The following is a 14838-nucleotide window of genomic DNA, read 5'->3' as shown; positions in this document are numbered from 1 at the left end:
TTCAACATTACTGCTCAGGGTATAGACTTTGATTACTGTGATTCTGAATGGTTTGCCTTGGAAACAAACAGAGATCATTCTGTTGTTTTTGAGATTGCATCCTAGTATTGCATTTGGGACTCTTCTCTTGACTATGATGGCTACTCCATTTCTTCTAAGGGATTCCTGCCCACAGTAATAGATATAATGGTCATCTGAGTTAAATTCATCCATTCCAGTCCATCTTAGTTAGCTGATTCCTAAAAATGTCTATATTCATTCTAGCCATCTCCTGTTTGACCACATCCAATTTTCCTTGATTCATGGACCTAACATTCCAGGTTCCTATGAAATATTTTTCTTTACAGCATTGGACTTTACTTCCATTACCAGTCACATCCACAACTGGGTGTTGTTTTTCTTGGGCTCCATCTCTTCATTCCTTCTGGAGTTATTTCTGCACTCATCTCCAGTATCTTCTCACTGTTTGATACTCCTTGGGGTTAGTTCTCTGGTAGTCTAGGGTCTTGAAGTCAGTGCTCCCTCCAAAGGACAGCGCTTGATCTCTGTGGTTCCCTCACCCCAACTAGCTTGAGAAAGTCGGTTCAGCTCTCTGCAGACCTTAGCAGTCTTGGGTCCTTCCAACTTTATGGAGTTTCTGCAGGCTTGTGGGGGTCCAAATTCCAGGGCCCGGGTCCTCAAGCTTCAGCCAGCACCGCCACAGTGGGGAGAGCTGATAACTCACAGAGCTCCCAGGCCAGCTCCATCCTCCTTAGCTTGGCATTTCTTACTTGGGGCTTTCAAAGAAGCCTTCTTTGTTTAAACTTCAATCACAGATCTTTAGGAACCACAGCATACATTTTTCCTTTGCTTATTAAGTCAAGGACTTTCCTTACAAACCCTCCCAAGTCAGTTCTCAAGAACAGTCCTTCTGCTCGATATCCTTGGAGCTTATAGAACAGGACTGAGCTCACTTCAGAAGCAAAGGAAAGCTTCGTTCTCTGACAGAAGAATGGAGAGGCACTCGCTCACTTTCTAGAGCATGTGCTCTTCAGGGCTTGAAATGCCTATTTTAAATAATTTATATCGTATCTAATTTAATCATAACAATGACTATTAGTATCCTCATCTTAAAAATAAGCAAATTGAAGCTCAGGGATGTTAATCAACTTTTCAAAGCCGTCACAATGGGAAAATAGGAGGGAATTTGAACCCCAAAGGCCTCACTCAAATAGGTGAGATGAAGACATACAAACTTCAGTTATAAATGTGTCATCAATATGAAATGAATAGTGTGGGGAATATAATCAATAGTAATGTAATATTTTTGTATGGTTACAGATGGTAACTAGATATACCCTGGTGATCATTTTGAAATGTACAGAAATATTGAATCACTATGTTGCATACCAGAAACTAACACTGTTGTAGGCCAATTATACTTCAAAAAAAAAAATCATAAAAAAAGAGATCAGATTTGTGGCTACCAGAGGCAGGACGTGGGAGAGGGGGAACTGGATAAAGTGGTCAAAAGGTACAAACTTCCAGTTATAAGATAAATTCTATGGATGTGATGTACAATTAACATAATTAACACTGCTGCATATTAAATATGAAAGTCCTAAGAGTTCTCAAGGGAAAAAAACTTCTTTTTCTTTTATTTTTTATCCATATAAGACAGTGGATGTTCACTGAATTTATGGTAGTCATTTCGTGCTGCGTGAAAGTCAAATCATTATGTTGTACACCTTATACAGTACTGTTTGCAGTTATATCTCAAGAAAACTGGAAGAAAAAAATTAAATGACTGCAACCATTAATTGACACTGTCTCCTCAAGGGTTCTAAGTTTCAGATTCTTTGATGCCATGTGGGCACCAAAGAGATGGTATTGCAAAGTGGTCTTATATTTCCTGCATGCATTTTTCTGAGTTTTCAACATGCTCCTCCTTGTTCTCGGGTGATGCTTTTTGCTTTTCCTTAAGTAGAGAGAAAGCTCTCCATATTTCATATTCGTTTATTTACATGAGGAGTATGTTTCCAGGAACTCTTCCTTTTACTAGTTGATGGGAAATTCTTCCTCTCAGATTTAGGTCCTAAGGGCAGAGTAACGTGTACAGTTCCTACATTTAGTTTCTAGTAACTCTTGTCGTTCAGGATGGGTCTGATATGAATATTTTTCTGTGGTCAGGCTCTCTGCCTATGGTTGCAAGACAGAGGAATCTACAGTAATTCTTAACACAAATTTAGAATAGTTTGAGGACTACTTTCTGCCAGCATTCTTGTCTCCTACCAGACTTCATGTCCCCTCATAGAAAACATTGTTCTCAGGCACCTAGGCATCCTAAGATGCTGTACAATATTGACTGTTCCCAGCTACTTCTGACAATGCCTTTTGCTGTATCCATGTAGAAAGCAACAGGTGCATGGGAAGCAGGGAGAGATGCATTATTGAGTCATAGGTTTTGGGAAGACCACCATGAATCCCTTAACAAAAGGCAAATATTGGAGGTGAATCAAGGGTTTTTTCTTTTCCATAATGTTTTTGGCATGCTGTATTATTTTTCATTGACCTGCAGAATGTATGAAATCTAAGTATTTATTAACACATAAATATAAGTGATAGATTTAATGGAAAAATATCCCCAAACTTTAACATATGTTCTTCTAGAAGTTTTGTTTTATACTTCCATTGCTAGTTTTTGACTTCTTCCACCCATCATTGTTTTTGAGTCACTAAGTTGTGTCTTAGAGCCTCCCAGGCTCTTCTGTCCATGGGATTTCCCAGGGAAGAATACTGGAGTGGGTTGCCATTTCCTCTTCCAGGGAATCTTCCTGACCCAGGGATTGAACCCACATCTCCTGCATTGACAGGCAGATTCTTTACCGCTGAGCCACCTGGGAAGCCCCACCCCTGGGGGTGGTAGGAGGGGCCTATTAGGGACATATCAGTAAAGGTTTGAAAAAACATCAGATTCACTAATCTGGTATAGAGCATACTGTTTTACATGAACAAAATTTGCTGCCTTGGAGTGGCAGCTGTGTGGCACTGGAGCGACTTTGAGGAGATACCCCACATCCAAGGGCAGAGAAGCCCCAGCAAGACGGCAGGAGGGGCAAAAATCACGTTAAGTATCAAACCCCATACCCGCCAGAGACACTCAGAGGGCTCAAACAAACCTTGTGCACACCAGGACCCAGAGATCCTAAGGAGACTGAGAAAGAATGTGTTTGAGTACCTCCTTAGGAGGTACGGGTCATCAGTGGCCTGCCGCAGGGGCAGGGGCTCTGGGTGCAGCAGACTTGGGTATGGCATAAGCTCTCTTGGAGAAGGTTGCCATTAACCCCAACATAGAGCTGCCAGAACTTACATAGGACTGGGAAACAGACACTTGGAGGGCTCAAACAGAATCTTGTGTGCACCAGGACCCAGGAGAAAGGAGCAGTGACCCCACAAGAGCCTGGCCCAGACTTGCCCATGAGTGTCCAGGAGTCTCTGGCAGAGGCGTGGGTAGGCAGTGGCCTGCTGAGTGCAGCGGTGTGTGCATGGGTCCTTTTGAAGGAGGTTGCCATTATCTTCATTACCTCCATCATAGTTTGGCCCCAGGTAAACAACAGGGAGGGAACACAGCCCCACCCATCAAAGGAAAATTGGATTCAATTTTTACTGAGCATGGCCCTGCCCATTAGAAGAAGACCCAGTTTCCCCCTCAGTCAGTCTCTCCCATCAGGAAGCTTGAATAAGTCTCTTATACTTCTCCATCAGAGGGCAGACAGATTGAAAACCACCATCACAGAAAACTAACCAGTCTGATCACATGGACCACAACCTTGTCTAACTCATTGAAATTATGGGCCATGCCATGTAGGACCACCCAAGATGGACGGGTCATGGTGGAGAGTTCTAACAAAATGTGGTCCACTGGATAAGGGAATGCCAAACCACTTCAATATTCTTGTGTTGAGAACCCCATGAACAGTATGAAAAGGCAAAAAGATAGGACACTGAAAGAGGAACTCCACAGGTCGGTAGATGCCCAATATGCTACTGGAGATCGGTGGAGAAATAACTCCAGAAAGAGTGAAGAGACAGAGCCAAAGAAAAAACAACACCCAGTTGTGGATATGACTGGTGATGGAAGTAAAGTCAGATGCTGTAAAGATCACTATTGCATAGGAACCTGGAAAGTTAGGTCCATGAATCAAGGCAAATTGGAAGTGGTCAAACAGGAGATGGCAAGAGTAAACATCGACATTTTAGGAATCAGCAAACTAAAATGGATTGTAATGGTTGAATTTAACTCAGATGACCATTATATCTACCACTGTGGGCAAGAATCCCTTAGAAGAAATGGAGTAGCTGTCATAGTAAACAAAAGAGTCCGAAATGCAGTACTTGGATGCCATCTCAAAAATGACAGAATGATCTCTGTTCGTTTCCAAGGCAAACCATTCAATATCACAATAATCCAAGTCTATGCCTCGACCAGTAATGCTGAAGAAGCTAAAGTTGAACAGTTTTATGAAGACCTACAAGACCTTCTAGAACTAACTCCCTGAAAAGATGTCCTTTTCATTATAGGGGACTGAAATGCAAAAGTAGGAAGTCAAGAGATACCTGGAGTAACAGGCAAATTTGGCCTTGGAGTACAGAATGATGCAGGACAAAAGATAATAGACTTTTGCCAAGAGAACGCACTGGTCATAGCAAGCACTCTCCTCCAGCAACATAAGAGAAGACTCTACACATGGACATCACCAGAAATACCAAAACCAAATTGATTACATTATTTGCAGCCAAAGATGGAAAGGCTCTAAACAGTCATCAAAAACAAGACTGGGAGCTGACTGTGGCTCAGATCATGAACTCCTTATGGCCAAATTCAGACTTAAATTGAAGAAAGTAGGGAAAACCACTAGACCATTCAGGTATGACCTAAATCAAATCCCTTACGATTATACAGTAGAAGTGACAAATAGATTCAAGGTATTAGATATGATAGACAGAGTCCCTGAAGAACTATGGACGGAGGTTTGTGACATTGTACAGGAGGCAGGGATTAAGACCATTCCCAAGAAAAAGTAATGCAAAAAGGCAAAATGTTTGCCTAAGGAAGACTTTCAAATAGCTGAGAAAAGAAGAGAAGCTAAAGGCAAAGGAGAAAAGGAAAGATATACCCATTTGAATGCCAGAGTACCAAAGAATAGCAAGGAGAGATAAGAAAGCTTTCCTCAGTGATCAATGCAAAGAAAACAATAGAGTCCCTGAAGAACTCTAGAGGAAAACAATAGAATGGGAAAGACTATAGATCTCTTCAAGAAAATTAGAGATACCAAGGGATCATTTCATGCAAAGATGAGCTCAATAAAGGACAGAAATGGTATGGACCTAACAGAAGCAGGAGATATTAAGAAGAGGTGGCAAGCATACACAGAAGAACTATACAGAAAAGATCTTCACGACTCAGATAATCACAATGGTATGATCACTAATCTAGAACCAGACATTCTGGAATGAGAAGTGAAGTGGGCCTTAGGAAGCATCACTACAAACAAAGTTAGTGGAGGTGATGGAACTCCAGATGAGCTATTTCAAATCTTAAAAGATGATGCTGTGAAGGTGCTGCACTCGATATGCTAGCAAATTCAGAAAACTCAGCAGTGGCCACAGGACTGGAAAAGGTCAGTCTTCATTCCAATCCCAAAGAAAGGCAATGCCAAAGAATGCTCAAACTACCGCACAGTTGCACTCATCTCACATGCTAGTAAAGTAAAGCTCAAAATTCTCCATGCCAGGCTTCAACAGTATGTGAACCATGAACTTCGAGATGTTCATGCTGGATTTAGAAAAGGCAAAGGAACCAGAGATCAAATTACCAATATCCGATCGATCATCAAGAAAGCAAGATCGTTCCAGGAAAACATCTATTTCTACTTTATTGACTACACCACAGCCTTTGACTGTGTGGATCACAACCAGCTGTGGAAAATTCTTCAAGAGGTGGGAGTACCAGACCACCTGACCTGCCTCTTGATAAACCTGTATGCAGGTCAGGAAGCAACAGTTAAAACTGGATATGGAACAACAGACTGGTTCCAAATAGGAAAAGGAGTACATCAAGGCTGTATATTATCACCCTGCTTATTTAACTCATATGCAGAGTACATCATGAGAAATGCCGGACTGCATGAAGCACAAGCTGGAATCAAGATTGCCGGGAGAAATAGCAATAACCTCAGATATGCAGATGACACCACCCTTATGGCAGAAAGCAAAGAGGAACTAAAGAGCCTCTTGATGAAAGTGAAAGAAGAGAGTGAAAAAGTTGGCTTAAAACTGAACATTCAGAAAACTAAGATCATGGCATCTGGTCCCATCACTTCATGGCAAATAGATGGGGAAACAATGGAAACAGTGAGAGACTTAATTTTTTTGTGTTCCAAAATCACTGCAGATGGTCATTGCAGCCATGAAATTAAAAGACTTCTTGGAAGAAAAGCAGTGACCAACCTAGACAGCATATTAAAAAGCAGAGACATTACTTTGCCAACAAATGTCTGTCTAGTCAAAGCTATGGTTTTTCCTGCAGTCATGTATGGATGTGAGAGTTGGACTATAAAGAAAGCTGAGCACCGAAGAATTGATGCTTTTGAACTGTGGTGTTGGAGAAGACTCTTGAGAGTCCCTTGGACTGCAAGGAGTTCCAACTAGTCCCTCCTAAAGGAAATCAGTCCTGAATATTTATTGGAAGGACCCATGCTGAAGCTTAAACTCCAATACCTTGGCCACATGATGTAAAGAACTGACTCATTTGAAAAGACTCTGATGCTGGGAAAGATTGAAGGTGGGAGGAGAAGGGGACAACAGAGTATGAGATGGTTGGATGGCATCACCGAATCTATGGACTTGAGTTTGAGTAAACTCCTGGAGTTGGTGATGGATAGGCAGTCCTGGCGTACTGCAGTCCATGGGGTTGCAAAGTGTTAGACACAACTGAGCAACTGAACTGATTGACTAACATCTCTTTGGCATACAAATTGTTTTGACCTGAAAATCATCAAGGCCCAGGAAATAGGAAGAATCTTTGGCTTTCCCCTTAGCTACCTAAACAATATAGATAGAGCACCTGTTCCAGGAATGGAATCATCACCTTAGATAACTACTTGTGAGTGTTAAGTCACTTCAGTCATGTCAGACTCTTTGAGACCCTATGGGCTGCAGCCCTCTTGGCTCCTCTGTCCATGGAATTCTCCAGACAAGAATACTGGAGTTGGTTGCCATGCCCTCCTCCAGCAGTGTCTCTTGCATCGGCAGGCAGGTTCTTTACCACTAGTATCACCTGGGAAGCCTCATAGGTAACTGTCGTACAAACTAGGTGTGTAGACAGGGATGAACCTAGCAAAGTCAACTTGTTTAAATTCCACTCTGTGTTCCATTGTCTCTGCATGATCCAGCAACATTTATTTAATAAACATTTATTCTTCCATCTCCATGTCAATTGCCTTCCTCCTTTGGAAATCCTAAACTACTACCCTTAACCTCTTTTGTCTTTAGCTAAAGAGGGTATTTAAGGTGAGGATTTTAGCTATTATGGGGAATTCCTCAGTTCTCCTGGGTCTCTCTTATGTATACATATTATTAAAATTTTGTGTGATTTTTCTCCTGTTAATTTGTTTCACATCAACTTAATTCTTAGACCAACCAGAGAAAAGAACCTAGACGTTTTTCCAGGTAGAAAAAAAGTTATTTTCAATTAGATTTAGCACTTCTCTAGATTCTAATAAAATTGAAATAGCTAACATTGCTCAGAAGTTTATTGATGTTCTAAGATTTTTTTTTATGTCCTGATATTGTATTGTGAACATTAGAAAATCAACACCATCTCCTACTAAACTCCCTTAGTATGAGCCCATACACCCTACAACCTCTCCTACAACTATGATGGGAGGCCCTCATCTTACTTTCTCTGTGAAATACTTCTGTCATGAAGTCCATTAAATAGACACCAGTAACACAGAAACTATGCAAGGGAATTAAAGTGTAACTCAAGCATAAGGCTGGCATGTAAGAAGTGGGGACATGGCTCTTAGAAAAGAGGAACAGGAAGACTAGAGGTCCCTGGAGGTTCATTTCAGATGTTTTCACCACCCTGCTGCCTGCCTTTTCATGATAATATGTTAATCCCAAAGATATGAGAGATGTTTCAAACCTGGCATCAGAGCTATGCAAGGAGACAAACTGGTTGGTGCAAGGAACTCCTGAAATATTTGTATACTGTTTGCTGCTTAACTGGGCTTTCCTGGTGGCTCAGATGGTAAAGAATCTGCAGGCAAAGAGGGATACCTGTCTTTGATCCCTGGATTGGAAAGATCACCTGGAGAAGGGAACAGCTATCCACTCCAATAGAATTGCCTAGAGAATTCCATGGACAGAGGAGCACGGCAGGCTATAGTCCAAAGGGTCACAAAGAGTCAGATACGACTGAGCAACTTTCAACTTTTTCTGCTTAACTATCAGCATTCAGCTCTTTCTCACTGGCAGTAATACCTGATGTGTCATTACGGCCCAGATATAATTTTATGGCTGTCACTATTGTGCTAAGTGGATGGCAGAGGATGAGATGGTTAGATAGCATCAGATAAGGAGGGACAGGGAGGCCTGGTGTGCTGCAGTCCATGGGGTTGCACAGAGTAGGACGTGACTTAGCAACTAAACAACAGTGTGCTAAGTAGACCAAAGGACTGGTAAGATTTTATACTCTTGTAAATCCACACTCACATATGTGTTATTAAAGTTATTATTAAAGGAACATGGAGAAGGCAATGGCACCCCACTCCAGTACTCTTGCCTGGAAAATCCCATGGACGGAGGAGCCTGGTAGGCTACAGTCCATGGGGTCGCTGAGAGTCGGACACGACTGAGCGACTTCACTTTCACTTTTCCCTTTCATGCACTGGAGAAGGAAATGGCAACCCACTCCAGTATTCTTGCCTGGAGAATCCCAGGGATGGCGGAGCCTGGTGGGCTGCCGTCTATGGGGTCGCACAGAGTTGGACACGACTGAAGCGACTTAGCAGCAGCAGCATTAAAGGAACATATTTTGAATTTATTTTAGATTTATGGAAAACTTGCAGAGATGGTACACAGACTACCAGTATATCACTGACCCTTCTTCCCTAATGTTAACACCTCAAATAATCATCCTTTAATTGTCAAAGCCAGGAAATTGCCATGGTTTAGCACTATTAACTAAACTCCATGCCTTATTTAATATTTCATACCTGATTTTAATTTCACCCATTTTCCCAATAATGTCATACTGTTCCAGGAACCCACACTGCATTTAGTTGCTGTGTCTCCTCAATCTCCTCCATGTGATATTTCTTTTTCCTTTCTTTGTCTTTCATGACTTTAACACTTTTGACGTCTACTGATCAGTTATTTTGTAGAATGTCTTTCAAGTTTGTGTTTGTATGTTGTTTTCTCATGCTTAGAATAAACATGCTTTTTTGATCAGAAAACTGAAGAAATTATATTGTGTCCTTTTGAGTACACAGAGGTGATTTTTAAATATTCTTTGTTTAGATACAACCTGTTAAGTTGAGCTCCTGTTCATCAGTTCAGTTCAGTCACTCAGTTGTGTCCGACTCTTTGAGACCCCATGGACTGCAGCACACCAGGCCTCCCTGTCCATCACCAACTCCTGGGTTTTACTCAAACTCATATCTGTTGAGTCGGTGATGCCATCCAACCATCTCATCCTCTGTTGTCCCCTTCTCCTCCTGCCTTCAATCTTTCCCATCATCAGGGTCTTTTCAAATTAGTCAGCTTTTTGCATCAGGCGGCCAAAGTACTTCTTGTTCATAGAAGTACTTAAACAAGGTGTAGATGTAGGATTCTTGGCTTTGGATATAAAATTGAGGTAGATGACTTCTAAGATCCTTTTCTGTTTATCAGATTCTAAGATTCCACTTCATCGATTTAGCCAGTAAATATACTGAGAATCTACTATGTGCCAGGCATTAAAACATAAATATTCATATTTAAACAAGTAATATTTTAGGAATATACATAAACAGATACATATATAGCAAAATAAATCTATTAATAGAGGACTGTCTAAATTTCTTGGGGAGCTCAGGAAAGCTGAGGGTTAAGAAAATCAAATTGAGGAATTACGTGTTTTTTTTCCCACACCATCAAGAAATTCTCCTGTACCTACTGGGTATCCTACAATTCAATTCATTTCTGATACTCACTGGAGTTCATGTTGGATTCCACAGGTGAAGGGTTCAGTCCTACAAGAATGCCCTCCCCGACATCCTTTAGATGCCAATTTCAAGTCCAGGTTGTTGTCTGTGCTTCAGACCCACCAACTGCTACCCATGACCCCCTCCTCAGTTTGACTAGTTTGTTAGAGAGGTTTACAGACCTCAGAGAAATATTTACCTATATATATCAGATTATAAAAGTATATGACTCAGAAACAACCAGGTGGGAGAGCTGCATCAGGCAAGGTACCTAGGAAGGGAGTGCCACTGTCCCTGAACATTTACCAACCCAGAAGATCTTTGAAATTTTGGGGGTTTTGGAGGCTTCATGACTTAGCCATGATTGATTAAATCATTGGCCATTGGTGACAGAATTGAATCCTCAGCCCCTCTCCCCTTCCTAGAGGTCAGGGGTGGGACTGAAAGTTCCAATCCTTTAATTACAAAGTTGGTTCCCAGAAACCAGCCCCCAGTCCCTAGGTTACCCAGGGGTTTTCCAAAGTCATTTCCTTAACATAAAAGACAGCTTTTCAACTCTGCTTCAGGAAATTCCAATGGTTTTAGGAACTCTGAGCCAGGAATGGAGACAGGATCAAATAATATATTTGTTGTTATAAATCATGGTATCACAGGAATATGAGAAAACTCTTCTCTCTCTAATCCCCATCTTTTTCTATATAGGAAGGAATGTCCTCTAACATTGAACTTGAAGTGGTGGAGAGGTAGCTTCTTACTTCTTCAGTCCCTTAACTCAGCTAACTAATTGGTGAAATGTAAGACCCCGACCTTCAGTGGGTCTCATTTTTTATTGGACATTGATAAATGTGCTTTTCTTTATGTATGATCCAGAGGCCTGATTTCTAGGACTACTGTCTTTGAAAACAATAAGCTTTGTTTACAATTTTTGTAAGGTTAATCCTTCAGTGGAGGGGGCTCTGGGCAAGGGCGAGGGAGCTATTTTCTCACTGGTGGCTGGTGTGATGCTTGAGTGTGTTTGTGCTGGGGGTGGCTATACGAGGCTCTGCTGAATTTTCCAATCCAGTTTTCCCATTAGTCACACGGCTACTTCAATCCCTGTTTTGACTCATGTGTCTATTATTTACTGATTTGAATCCAAAGGAAGAAAGATCTGTAATCAGCACTCCTAAAACTAAAATACCTTTGATTGTCAGGACAGGCTTTGTAGAGGCAGAGCTATTTGAACTAGATTTTGAAGATAAGACAGAGAATGTCAAGGGTAGAAGACAGGTACATATTTTGGACACAAGAGTTTTGGAGTGTTTGGAAAAGTAGCTAATCATAGCATCTCTTTTCTCTACCTTGGGTTTAGAACAAATTGTCAAATAAGATAATGGAGTAGCAGATGGAGAACCAAATATAATTTTTATTACTGATATATGCTAAGCTGGTGAATATTCCTTAGGGTAGGTCTGTAACAGAGGCCAGTGAGTGCAGCCTTTGTTGTGTGTTATTATTCTACACCCTGTTACCAGGCTCGGGTCCTGCTCAGCCATTGGTTGGCACCTCAGCGGGCCCTGCCCTCAAGCAACCAACAGTCAGTGGGTGACCATTAGTAGTCCTGCTCAGCCATTGGTCAGCACTGCAGTGGGCCCTGTCCACAAGTAACAAACTGTCAATGAGGGATCATTAGGGAAGCTGAATGTGAAAGAATTGCTGTCTAACCTGGAACTGGAGAATATGAACGGAGAATCTCACACATCTACCCTCAAAAGAACAGAACTTAAGGACTGAGAAACTGATTTCCTGTAAATGCCTGGTTTACAGAAGATGAGGACTTATCTCCTGATCAAAGAACGTCTGCCAAAGTTGTCTTTCCATTCCCAAGCCTTTGAGCTCACTACTTAGCCTCTGATTGTACCTCTCCTCTTTTCACTCTGTGTGCATAAATACAGGTCACTTCAGACCCTCAGGGGACTCACCTGTAGCTTGCAGCAGCGTGTGTTTCTGAATTGCAATTCCTCTGCTACTCCCAAATAAACTCATTCTGGTAAATCAAGCTTGCCTCAGTTTAACTTTTTATTTAGGTCGACATGCATACTCCTCAGAATTACCCTGAATTACCCTCACGGTCAGAGGCAGTGATGAACTGGACCAAGTATCCCAACATGGAGTATATGCATGTGAACAGTATGGGGTGGGTGTGTGTGTGTGTGTGTGTGTATTGAGATGGTGGAAAATAACAGAATATGAGACTAGAAAGAAACATTGTTATAGATTTAGCTCTTTGGAAAAGCTATATAGCTTGTATCATATATTAGATCATTCTCATTGCTGTATGAAGGATGCATTGGCAGGAGGGGAGACAGATGGCAGGCAGTTAAGTTCAGCTCCCCATTTGTTGAACTAATTCAGGAGTGAAACGACTAGCTTATGAACCACGACAATGAAAGTGAGGATAGAGTGGACAGGATAGATTTAAGACAAATCAGTACAGTAGAACAGACCGACTTGGTGAACAGTTACATATGGAAATAAGGGAGGGGAAGAAGATTAGGAAGCCAGCTGAGTCTCCTGCTTCAGGATCTGAATTAGGGAATGTGGACAGCAGCAGGTGCTTACGGAGAAAGGTGCTTAAGGCAATTTTTGAGCTCCTGGTGTGTGATAGAATGTGCTGGGCATTTCCCATGACTATTGGGGTTTAGGAGGTCAAGAAATAATATTCCTCCCAGGAAGCATTTCATCCAAAAGTAAAAGCAAGTCACAACCATCTTCACCAGCTACTGTCACTGTCACCAGAGCTGGCCATTTCTGCCTCAGAGCCTCCAGTCCTCATAGTAAAGGAACCAGGAGGCAGCCCACCTGGCTTGCCCCTGCCCTCACCCAGGAAATCCCCTAATCAGCCAGCAAGGCACTGGTGGACAGTAACGCTCTCCCGCAACCCCACCTAGGGCCAAGGAGTGCCCGTGACACTCAGGAAAGACACTATCCCTGGCACATGCCCTTTTTCGGAGGAAAGGCTATACCAGGGTGTCTGGGGAGCAGGACGCCCGCCTGCGCCTAATCTGAGCTACCAGCACCAGGCAGGCATGCAGGGGCATGGGAGCCATGCCCTCAGCTTCTCATCCCTGCCACTGCCCCACTAAGGTTGCACGGCTAGGATTTGGGCCCGATTCCTGGTCCAGTGCAGAACTGCCACGAGAGCTATGCCCTCCAACAAGGCTACTGTCCACCCAAACCCAGTGGTCTGCCTCCCAGAACTCATCAGATGCCCAAAACGTAAACCCTGTGAGAACAGAAGGATTTTGAGCAGTCAAGTTGGATCTGACCAAACCAAGGTATCTCTGTCAATCTGTCTGAGGTTCTCTCCATCAATTTCAAAACTCTGGGAACAGAGCAGAGGATGGAGGCAGCAAGGAATCCTGGGAGCCACAGGCCAGGGCGAGGATGTGTGGTCGTCCTCCCAGCAAGGGTGTCTGGGGCCCTAGCTGAGTTCACTCCCTCACAGATGCTCTCTGCCTGTGCTGAGTCAGACACTTTCTAAGGACACCCAACCCCAGCCTGGTACTCAGGGCATTGGGGAGTGGTGATGTGAGGGAGCCACTCCACTGACTACATTTTGAGGCTTAACGCTTTCAACTCGATGAACAGTACTGTTCCTTTTGAAAACAAAGAAGACCCCCCCCAAGCAGGAGAAGCATCAGGAGAGGGGACTTAGTCTGCTGTTCACTGCTGTGAGGCCAGGACATGTGCCTTCCCAACATCACGGGTAACACGGCAGCCAATCCCCAAACATAGGCGCTCCACATACATCAGGCCAGCACTCCTCATGCATGTCCCAAGCCCAGAGACATGGGAGCAAGTGTGCAGACCGGAGGCAGATACCTCACCAGGGATCTTGATGGGACCCTGGCCCAGTTTGTGTATGAGTTAATGGTTCTGTGCTGACGTTAACATCCTGCACCTAACAGATGCAAGATGCTCACACTTTGAGAGGGATACGGGGAAGGTATATGGGAATTCTGTATACTAGTTTTTCACTTTTTTTCCAGTAAAACTAAAAGCTTCAGTTTGTTTTTTAAGTTAAATTCTGGAAAAAAGTTAAAAAAAGAAATAATATTCTTATTTCTCTCTCCTAACTGGAAACCATTTAAGACTATGACACAGGAGTTAGTCACATGCAGATCAAAGTCTCTGGCCATGTGGAATTGCCCATATTTTTCACCTGAATTAAATAGATTTATCAACTAGTGAAACTAGACAACTGTAGGCATTTATCACAGGATTGGAAACAGATTAAAAAGAACAAATCCTTTCTAAAGGCAGTCACTTCTGAAAGCAAAAACTTACAAGACACTAACCTGTGCAGCTTCAAGTCCTTCTGAACTCACCAGAGAACTTCTCCTTTTGCGGGGAGAAATGAAAAAAGGGTGCAGAGTTGGAGGAAGTGGTCCTTGGTTTTCTTTCTCATTCTTAGAATGGGTATTGGGACTATTCACATCTATGGAAATAAGAGGAATAGAAATTAAACATTAGCTCTAGTCCTAACAGGCTTAGTTGAAACACTTGCAACAGTACTGAGAGGTGGGTATTTTTAATCCCCATTTTACAGACCACAAAACTGAGGCCA

This window comes from Giraffa tippelskirchi, chromosome 5 (assembly GCF_054371585.1).
Source record: "Giraffa tippelskirchi isolate mGirTip1 chromosome 5, T2T-mGirTip1v1.2.pri, whole genome shotgun sequence".
NCBI classification, from domain to species: Eukaryota; Metazoa; Chordata; class Mammalia; order Artiodactyla; family Giraffidae; genus Giraffa; species Giraffa tippelskirchi.
Note: the sequence above shows the minus strand (reverse complement) of the source record.